At 35.6% G+C, this 11,846-nt stretch overlaps 1 pseudogene; it reads right to left on the bottom strand.

Moving 5' to 3' along the window:
* LOC103604981 overlaps positions 1-3,276 on the bottom strand; it is a 5,352-nt pseudogene extending 2,076 nt beyond the window's left edge.
* Between the last annotated feature and the right edge of the window lie 8,570 nt (positions 3,277-11,846).

Genomic DNA, 11,846 nt, shown 5'->3' with positions numbered 1-11,846 from the left:
TCTTTCTTTCTTTCTTTCTTTCTTTCTTTCTTTCTTTCTTTCTTTCTTTCTTTTATTTTATTATTTTATTTTATTTTATATTTTATTTTATTTATTTATTTATTTATTGGTGGCTGGCCAGAGTACAGGATGAACCCTAGATCTTGGTGTCATCAGCACCACACTCTAACCAACTGAGCTAACTGGCCAGCCCAAAGAGATGCTTATAAATCTTAGAAATATTGACTTTACATTAAGGTTCACTGCTCTTTCATGCTTTCCTTTGGATGCATGGGTTGCACTGATTTCAAAATCAATCATAAGCAGTTAGGCCACTTGCCGGGTTTCCGGATCAAGGGAATCCACAAGATGTTCTCATCAGCTAGTCATTTTCTCACACTCTGGTATAATTCCACATCTGTGGTCAACTTTTCTACCATGGTGCCAACACTTCTACAAGGTTCTTCTGCAACCTTTCTGAATGTGGGCTCAGAGTAAGCAATTTTCACAAAATCAGTCAAGTCGACCAGTCTGCACAGGACTGGGAGAGCTCGTCAAAGGTAAGCATGGTGTGGCATCCCTGCACTGCAGAATACTCATGCTCCACAAGCAATTCTGTCTTTTGTGATGCTTTTTCTGGTGTGATATGATATCCTTCTGGGGTTCCAAGTTCAGAAACGGCAAAAGGCTCCAGGCTGGCTGAACATGTCCAGGCAGCATCTCTGGGGCTTAACATTGAAGGCAGTGCCTACCTAGGACCAGCTGGTGCTGACTCCTCTGCCTGGATCCCAGCTCCAGCCATGCCCTCCAGTCTTTGGGATGCAGCATCGGGTCCTTGAGACTTTTTCACTTCTACTATCTTCTAATAAAGCCACCACTCTTTAAAATTTACATCTAAGCACTTCTGTGGCTACACTCCCCAAAGTTTTACATGCGGAGTTTTATTCACTTCGAAATAGATCCTAGTTGCACCATTTGGGTTCTCTTCTTTGGCTGATTGGTATTTTCACATTTCTATCATTGATTCTGTTGTGGTCAGAGAACACACTTGATTTTAAACATGTTAAAATTATTGCTCCTGTTCTGATCCAGAATATGATCTACAAGGGAACTTCAAAAAGTTCCTTAAAAAATAGAATTAAAGTATGAAAATGAAAAATATAAACTTTGTTTCTCAACATAAGGTCCATCAAGTGCAAGCCACTTTTGTAAACAATGATGACAGTCATTTAGTCCACCCCTAAAGAACTGAGCATCCTGTGAATTTAACCATGTCAATGCAGTCTGTTTTACATTATTAACTGAAGAAAAATGGGTGCTCTTTAAAGATTAAGAAACAAAAAGAAGTCAGAAGGAGCCAAGTCAGGACTTTAAGGTGGATGCCTAATAATTTTTTTTCATCAAATCTCTGGCATAATTGTTTTTGTTTGATGAGAGGAATGAGTGGGAGCATTGTGCTGGTGGAGAAGGACTCTCTGGTGAAGCTTTCCCAGGCGTTTTTCTGCTAAATCTCTGTCTAACTTTTTCAAATCACTCTCATAATAAGCAGATGTTATCATTCTTTGGCCCTCCAGAATCAACAAGCAAAATGGCTTTAGTATCCCCAAAATCTGTTTGGGGATTTGCTTTTGCCTTGCTCTTGACTGGTCTGCTTTTGTCTTGACTGGACCACTTATACCTCTTGGTAGCCATTGCTTTGATTGTGCTTTGTCTTCAGGATTGTACTGTAAAGCCGTGNTTTCATGCTTTCCTTTGGATGCATGGGTTGCACTGATTTCAAAATCAATCATAAGCAGTTAAGCCACTTGCCAGGCTTCCGGATCAAGGGAATCCACAAGATGTTCTTATCAGCTAGTCATTTTCTCACACTCTGGTATAATTCCACATCTGTGGTCAACTTTTCTACCATGGTGCCAACACTTCTACAAGGTTCTTCTGCAACCTTTCTGAATGTGGGCTCAGAGTAAGCAATTTTCACAAAATCAGTCAAGTCGACCAGTCTGCACAGGACTGGGAGAGCTCGTCAAAGGTAAGCATGGTGTGGCATCCCTGCACTGCAGAATACTCATGCTCCACAAGCAATTCTGTCTTTTGTGACGCTTTTTCTGGTGTGATATGATATTCTTCTGGGGTTCCAAGTTTAGAAACGGCAAAAGGCTCCAGGCTGGCTGAACATGTCCAGGCAGCATCTCTGGGGCTTAACATTGAAGGCAGTGCCTACCTAGGACCAGCTGGTGCTGACTCCTCTGCCTGGATCCCAGCTCCAGCCATGCCCTCCAGTCTTTCTCCAGTCTTTGGGACGCAGCATCGGGTCCCTGGAGAAGCCTCTTACCCTGTCCTAGGTCCCCTGTCCTGAGGCCAGTACTCCTCCAGCTTTGTTCCTTGACTTTGATCTTTATTCTCTCCTTTATCCTGCTAACTTTGGGTTTAATTTGTTCTTTTTTTCCCCTCGTTAAAGTAAAAATTAAGATCATTCAGTTGAGACTTTTTCACTTCTACTATCTTCTAATAAAACCACCACTCTTTAAAATTTACATCTAAGCACTTCTGTGGCTACACTCCCCAAAGTTTTACATGCGGAGTTTTATTCACTTCTAAATAGATCCTAGTTGCACCATTTGGGTTCTCTTCTTTGGCTGATTGGTATTTTCACATTTCTATCATTGATTCTGTTGTGGTCAGAGAACACACTTGATTTTAAACATGTTAAAATTATTGCTCCTGTTCTGATCCAGAATATGATCTACAAGGGAACTTCAAAAAGTTCCTTAAAAAATAGAATTAAAGTATGAAAATGAAAAATATAAACTTTGTTTCTCAACATAAGGTCCATCAAGTGCAAGCCACTTTTGTAAACAATGATAACAGTCATTTAGTCCACCCCTAAAGAACTGAGCATCCTGTGAATTTAACCATGTCAATGCAGTCTGTTTTACATTTTTAACTGAAGAAAAATGGGTGCTCTTTAAAGATTAAGAAACAAAAAGAAGTCAGAAGGAGCCAAGTCAGGACTTTAAGGTGGATGCCTAATAATTTTTTTTCATCAATTCTCCGGCATAATTGTTTTTGTTTGATGAGAGGAATGAGTGGGAGCATTGTGCTGGTGGAGGAGGACTCTCTGGTGAAGCTTTCCCAGGCGTTTTTTCTGCTAAATCTCTGTCTAACTTTTTCAAATCAGTCTCATAATAAGCAGATGTTATCATTCTTTGGCCCTCCAGAATCAACAAGCAAAATACCTTTAGTATCCCCAAAATCTGTTTCCATGACCTTTGCTCTTGACTGGTCTGCTTTTGCCATGACTGGACCACTTCACCTCTTGGTAGCCATTGCTTTGATTGTGCTTTGTCTTCAGGATTGTACTGTAAAGCCGTGTTTCAACTCCTGTTATAATTTTTCAAAGAAATACTTCAGGATCTTAATCCCACTTGTTTAAAATTTCTACGGAAAATTCTGCTTTCATTGGTAGCTGATCTGGGCACAACAGTTTTGGCACCCATTGAACAGAAAGTCTGCTCAATAGTAACTTTTCAGTAAGAATTGTGTATGCTGAATGAGTTGATATGTCTCTGGTGCTGGCTATTGTTTCTGGTGTTAATCATTTGTACTCCTCAATTAGTTCATGAATGAGTTTAATTTTTTCTATTAAGGTGAATGGTCTGCTGCCGTGGACTTCATCTTCCACATCATCTCATCCCTTCTTTAAATGAGTTATCCATTTGTAAACTGGTGGTTTCTGTAGGGCATTATCCTCATAAACTTTTCATGAAGCATGAGTGATTTCACCATTCTTCCACCCAAGCTTCATCATAATTTGATATTTGTTCTTGCTTCAATTTTAGCAGAATAAATGCGTCTCTGATAGGGGCTCTTTTCAAACTTGTGTCTTATCCTTCTCAGTGTCTCCTACTAGATCCTGTTCAGACACATTATAGCAACTTAGTATGAACTTATCTTAGTGCAAAAATTTTTGAAATACATACATAGTTTTTTCATAATACACATTTTCCATAAGTTTTTTTTTTTAAAAACCCTCATATTTTGGTGTATTTTCTATGTGCAATTTAAGAGAATATGTATCCTGGTTCCTTGAAAATACCAATAAGTTTGATGAACTTTTAGAAATAAAGACAAAGAAATAAAGAAAGAAGATGGAAACAGGAGGCAATATCACAATTGAAGTGGGATATCACGTTAGATCCTGCAAATACCCAAAAGAAGTAAGGCAATGCTAAGAACAGAACAGCTCTATGCACACTAATTTGACAACTTAGATAAAATAGATCAATTCCTTAAAAAAATCACAAACTACCACAAATCACCCAATATGAAAGAGATAATTTGAGTAGTTTAACTTGAATAATATACTATGAATAGTAGACCTATACAGATAAGTTCATTCATAACTTAAAAACTCCCTATGGCTTACACAGTTTCTGAGGCTGGGAAGACCATACTGCAGGGAACACATCTGTGAACGTCTCTGTAGTGGTGTCACAGACCCAAGAGTCTCACATTGCAGAAAATGGCAGAGCAGAGAGAGAGAGTTCTTCATGCACTCTGCTTTTAAAGCCCCGACAACCACAACCCTGACCACCATTATTAATTCATTCACTATGGCACGGTCCTACAGTCCAATCACCTCTTCAAGGCCCCACCTTTCAATTACTATAATAGGATTTCCCACCCTCTTAATACTGTCACAGTGGGTATCAAATTTGGGGGATACATTCAATACAAGACAGGAATCATGTTAACAATGAAGTAGGCTTGGGGTGAAGGAAACATTCTGTATCTTTACTATAGGAATACAATATGCTCATAGTGACATTGTAATCTAAAAATGTCACTACATTGAAAAAAATTTTCTGAAGAAGAATTTGACATAGATAGCAAGAATTTTTTAACTGTCATCCAAACTTTTACTCAAATATCTGTTTCTAGGAATTTGACACAAGATGTAAGACATTATCATATATTTAAAGTTTTCAGTAATTAAAAATTGAACTAATGATATTTATGTTCATAAATTCATCAATCATTTATAACAACAAGAAAAGGAAAATACCTAAGTGCCCAAATATAGAAAGCTAGCAAGATAAATTGTGTTGCTTATCTGTGCATCCATATATATGCACAATATAAAAAAACGTTAAGTGGGTAAAGCAAATTATAAGACAGTATATGTTAAACAATTTAAATTTTGTGTTAACAATTGATAAGTGTGTATTTACCTCTTGGCTAAAAGTATTTATACCAGAAAAAAAAATAGTGGTTATTTTAAGAAATAAATTAATGGGTTTAAATTTTCTTCTTTATGTATTTTCACATTTTCCTAATTTAAAAAAAATAAACATATCGTAATTTCCTTAATCAGTAAAAAAGTATTCTAAATAAAAATAAAGACTATGCTAAGGTTTAAAAAAAGACTGAGTCTGTCCTTATTGAATAAATTACTCTGTATTTCATATAGGTCAAATTGACAGTGTTGATTGTGTTTGTTGCTGTCACTTTCCTAACTTTTTTTCTACTTGTTCCATCAGTTACTGAGAGAAGAGTGTTGAAGTCCCCAGATATAGTTCTGGATTTTTAAAAAATGTCTCATGTTAGTTTAATCACAGTTGCTTCATGAATCTTGAAGTTCTTTTGACAGATGCTTACTCACAGGATTGTCACGTCTTCCTGCTGCATTGACTACTAGTTCCAAAGTCTCCTTTATCTGAAATTAATACAGCCATGCCAGCTTTCTTTTATGTAGTATTTGAGAGTTATATCTGTCTCTATCCCATTACCTTTAACTTCTCTGCATCTTTACATTTACTGTGTTTCTTGTAGACAGTAAGTAATTTGGTCTTATTTTAATTCCATCTAACAATTTCTACTTTTTAATTGGCATGTTTAGACCACTTACGTTTAGTGCAATGATTGATATGGTTGTGTATAAACCATCCTGTAATTTTCAATTTCTCTCACAGACCCTTTGTTTGATTTTCCCTTTTTTACTCACCTTCCTTTGGATTATTTTAAATATTTATTTTCTTTCTTTTTATCTCCACTACTTCCTTTTGCATTAATCCTCCTTATTTTACTTTTGCACTTTGCCAACCTATTCCTCCAGACCCTTTAACATATTCCTCATAGTTATTTCACAGTGCTTTGTACACAGTTCTGATCTATCTGGGTCATATCTGGGTTTGCTTCAGATGACACTATTACTTATCTTATCACTCAGTTGTTTTTGTATTTTTCCTCATGTGTGCTGTGGACTGATTGAATTGTGTGAATTGTGTCCCCCAAAGTTCATATATTAGAAGTTTAATTCCCACCATAACTGTTGAGGGTAAGAAATCCTGTTATGGCACTTAAAAGGTAGAGCTTTGATGAGGTGATTAGATTCTGAGGACTGTGTCATAATGAATGGATTAATAATGGTGATTATGGGCATGTTTCTGAGGGCTTTAAAAGGAGAGCAGTGAGACTCATTTTCTCTCTGTTTCATTGTTTTCTGCCATGTGAGACCCCTGCATTACTGAAAAGCCACCACCAAAGACCTTTACCAGATATAGTCCCTGGACTTTGGACTTCCCAACCTTTGAAATTGTAAGTCATACATTTTGTTTTCTTATAAATTACTCAGTAACAAATATTTCATTGCATGCAACAGAAATGTACTAATACAGTGTGTCTCATAATCTTTGAATGATTGCTGGACATACTGTGAAGAACATTAGAGACTGAGATGGGTCATTTTCCTGCTCTGAAATGAACATCCCTCTTCCTCTCTCAGCACAACAGTGATGTGGTTTTCATCAGTCTCATCTGTACTTCAGCTGGGTTTGATTTTAGTTGTTGCTGTCATCACCTTCAGTGACTTCAGACTTCACCAAGGAGGTAGTGCTGCAACCTTCTAACTCTTCAATGACTTCCACTCACTCGGCATATAACTGAAAAACCTGCCATGGGCTGTACACCCGAGATCTCTCTCTTCTATAATCCTCAACTTTTAACCTGTCCCCTTTCAATTTAGTGATTAGGATAAGCTCACCCGTGTTTTGTCTGTTGCCTCTACTTTTCTCTTGTAGCCCTGCTCATAATAGACAATTGTGGATTCCTTTCTTGCTTATGTTAATATTTTTTATCCCCTTGCTGAATTATAATTTCCATGAGTTCTCAGTATGATCTGACAAATTTTGGGTTCTCAGCAAATATTTTTCTTTTTAAATAACAAATGAATTGTAACAAGAGGAAAACATACCAATTCAATTAAGACTAGATGTTAATAGGAGGATAATAGAATTACCTACAACATGCATGCACTACTGAATAATTTCAAACTTAGGAAGTTATTTTGCATTGTGATTCTCTATTTTAAAACATTATTATATTTGATGCAATGCATTTCCTTAAAATATGCTATCACCCTAATAGTTAAAGAGTTTTTGCCATAAAAGTGGCCTGTTCCATTCACTGAAGTACAATTACTTTGATTAAAAATAGTGGCTGATGGCTGCTGGTTCTGTGTACAAATTCAATGTTTAATCTCAATGTTCAGTACACCTACAAGCATTGCATGAACTGATCTACATGAGGTTTATATAAATCACTTTGAAGTTTGCCCCACATACCTAATCTTTTTTTTTTTTTTACTTTTTGTGAAAATAAAAACCAAAAAAATTGAAAAGGTAAGAGTTTCAACCACTATGATCATCTTCAAAAAACTCAAATATTTTTTCTATCATCCTCTAACATTTAGCTTGATAGCACAAGCCTTTTGGCCTTAGAAACAAGCTGAGAAAATTATCATCTAAATGTATGGTGCCAGAAAATGCCATTTAGGGCAGCAGACTACAATGATTTTTAAATCTTTCTAAAACCATCAGCTCCCAGTGTATTTAGCAAACAAGCGTGCACTTATTCAGAGCCTCAATATGCAACAATGCATATGGTTCATTTGTAGATTCATATTATAATTGGTACATGTATACAATTGATTAACGTATGTGTTTAACTAAGCTTTCATGCTCCACATTTGATTTTTAAAACTTCAGCTAAGAACTGACTAGAAAATAATACAGTGATTTTGCTTAATACAAAATAACTTTATAAACACACAGATAAACAGAAACTACAAATTTTTCAAGTACATTTCTCTGGCTTTTTTGAATTTCTGGCTTAAAGTGATCATTTTTGAAGGGGAAGGAGATAGAAGAATTTGGAAGGTCTTAATGTGTTTGGAACTGACAAAAACTGTTTCTAAATTTTGTATTTTTGAAAAAGATCCATTATGACGGGGAAAAGGGAAGCCAGAAATGTAAGAAATAGATTTTCTGTGTTGTGGCTGTATGATTTCTTAAATAAAATTTGATGTGCTATGGCTCCATGTATCAGTAAAATTCACAAAAACAGATTTGCAAAATTACTACGAAAGAGCATCCGGGTGTTGTGTGTTTAATGGTACTAGATAGGAGGTTACCAGCATCCTTGTTTTAGGCAATGGAGAGCACAACTACCTCACTGCCCACCAGGTGACTTCATCATGTAAAGGGGCAGGAAAAAAGCAAAGAAATCGAGCAGGCCAACAGCACACCAACTGTCATTGTCACCATCGTCATCATTAATATCAATGTTCCATAATAGATTATCAGTATGGAGCACTGGATAATGTATCATTTACCATTAAATTGTATATCACTATTACACATCATATACATCAGGCATCTTATATAATGCTTTAATTATATTATTGTGACAGTTATATGCCCACCTAATAACTATCATTATAACATTGTATTTGCATCATAATCACTCTTGATACTCATTTTCACTTATTTGCACCCTTAGCAAAATCATAACCCAGATACAATGTGAATTTTCACCTGTGTCATGCATGCACAATGCAGATAAACATGACTATAGAAAAAATAAATAAATACACTGGCTGAGCTCATTTTTAAATTTATGACAATTGCTAGTTGAGTATTTAATCCTGCTTCATTCATCCATTCACTCCTGAAGACCTGAAATGTCCATTCTACAGTCTTTTTTCTATTTTCCTATTTCCAACACATCTCTCCCATCTTCAGTCTTGAGGATGTTGCTTCCTTTTTAACTGAGAAAATTGAAATAATAGCATGAAGACTCCCTGAGTCATGCCATTGGTATCCTCATACCCTATTCACTCTTCTCACCTCTTATTATAGATGAACTAAGAATCCACACTATATTCCACAGTAATTTAAACCTGGCACCGTGGTATCTGTGGGTAGAAATCACACAGTCAGTGAACTTGGATGGGAGAAAAAAAAAACTAATATCTTTATTTTTACTAAACACTAACAACAACAATAAAAATCCTTTAATTCTGAATGTAGGTAACAAACCATAGTTGTATTAGCATATACTAAGGCTTTATTGCCAATATTTTCATATCATATTACAAATGGTGCCAGTATCTTGAAATGTCTTTTACTCTTATCACTACTAAGCAAGGTTACTTCACCCACCATTTCTCCTAAGTAACAGTAACGTTTATATTTATGTCTTTAAAATAATAAAGTTAAGTTGAATTTATTTATATTATATTGTTAACTTTTAACAAATTAATAATGAATATATATTAATATATTACAAAATTTTAAAATATTTTGATGACAATATTTCCATATAATTTGTATATTTGCAATAGGTGCAAGGGAAATTGCAAGAGAGAAACTAGCCCTAGTGAATATAGGAAGCTTGTATATTTATATTTCCATGTAATACTATGGAATTTATTTTATGCATTTAGAATTATTCATAATAAAGGGCTTATAGCACCCATAGAGCTTCAATGGGGTCCACACAATGCACGCACAGACGTATGCACGCACAGACGTTTGCACACACACACACAGAGACACAAACACACACACCAGAGATTAAGAAACTTTAAGAAGACTTGATCTAAAGCCATATGCCAGTACCTCCAGTTGTGCACTTTATTTCATGCCCTCTCACCTATTCAAAGACATCCTTTGGCAAATATCCTTTCTCTCTTTTACATTAACATTTATTATCTTTCTACTGAGTCACTCATCAGCTGGCCATGATTTCTATTTTCTTTAAAAAAAAAAAAAAGGAAAGAGAAAACTTTCTTGAGTCCCACTTTCCCAGCAGCTATCATCTAATTCTTTGCTCCACTTAGTGCTAAAACCAGAAGAGCTTCCTATATTCACTAGGGCTAGTTTCTCTCCTGCAATTTCCCTTGCACCTATTTCAATCAGTCTTTCTCTCATCACTAGCTAAGACCACTAGTTAATCCATGTTTCAAACTGCAGTCATCTGTACTCTATCCTCCTTTTATATGACCTATTGACAGATTTTCATATACTTTCTTGATTTAACCCTTGTTTGTTTTCCTCCTGTTTTGTTTCTTCTGATCTGTCTGTTTTCCCCAACCCATCTATAAGTGCACCTAGAGACAGTCATTGCTTCTAATGTCTTCTTTATCTTACTCACTCCCTTGTACATTTCATTTGACCTTATGGCTTTGAATATCATTTAGAGCTGAGGACTCCCAATTTCATATCTTTAGGTAAAACTCTTGCCTAAATACTAGACCCATAATCTCTGGGCTTGATATCTCCCACTGTAGTAGTGGAGGCTGAAATATTTTCTAGACATAAGATCTAACCACAGAGAAGTACAGAGAGGAAATATTTGACAATATGTAAATAGACTTCATGCATATTATTCCAACACCGTGCTCTGTATTGCTCAGATTTTCAAAGGAGAATAATTTTACCTCTTATAAATCTTGAAATACAAAAACCAACAGCAACAAAATTAAATACTTAGAGTTATCATAATACTAAATTAAGTAATGGAGTGTTTTAGAAAACATGAGAATTTGTCAGATGACACAGCACCTGACACTTAATATCCGGTCATCAAAAACGTGTTGACAAAGAAACCAGTGATCACCATCATAATTTTTCTGCTATATTCTTCATGCCTGTCTCTTTACATACCTTATGTTCCTTCTTTATGCACTTGACTATTTTATTAGTAGAATATCTTCTTAAAGAAAGAATAATAGATCTTGAGGGCTCTCTGGAGAGTAGCTATAAAGTCCAGCCCTGCCATGACTGGGCTTCAGGGCAGGTGGTTGTGGATATTTACAGTGCACCTTTCATGGGATACATCTTTATTCCAGTGCTTAAGTGTCTGACCCATGACCAGGTGTCCCTCTCACAGGAAACTTGTTTATCCTGGCAGACACCTTTGTGGCTCTTGTCCTAGCCACTCTCTAGCAACTCCTGCCTCACTAGGAGGAAAGTTATTTGTTCACTCACACACAACAAAATTGAACATAAAAAAAAAAAAAAGACCCTCTGAGACTACATGTGTGTGTACATTATAAATAGCATATATTCACAATTAGCAATATATATTTGCATGTATGTATATATTTATATAACTATATCTAAATATATGTGCATGTCTATACACAATAACCTTTTAAATTATATGCATGCATGACATCACAAAATTAAATAGACTGTTAATTTTGAGTAAACACCCAAACTCTAATCAAGGTAAAATTTAAATAAAATCTGTAAGATTGAAATGTGACTATGGTAAGACATCTTGAACCTAATCAACTATATTGTGCTGTGCAGTTAGTTTGAGCTTCTTGAAATGTAAAATTGGAAAATCAATACTTACTTATTCATTCCTTTTTAGGAAAATAGGCACAGAAACCTATTTCCTTGCAGGATTTCACCGCATGGAAATGGAACTGACAGTTATATTTAACCACAATTTCACTGTAACCAGCAATTATAATAGTAAATGTTACATAGTCATAACTTACCACATATTTGGTGCAT

The sequence above is a fragment of the Galeopterus variegatus genome, unplaced genomic scaffold, assembly GCF_000696425.1.
Source record: "Galeopterus variegatus unplaced genomic scaffold, G_variegatus-3.0.2 Scaffold5520, whole genome shotgun sequence".
NCBI lineage: Eukaryota > Metazoa > Chordata > Mammalia > Dermoptera > Cynocephalidae > Galeopterus > Galeopterus variegatus.
Note: the sequence above shows the minus strand (reverse complement) of the source record. Positions and strands in the feature narration are given on the sequence as shown.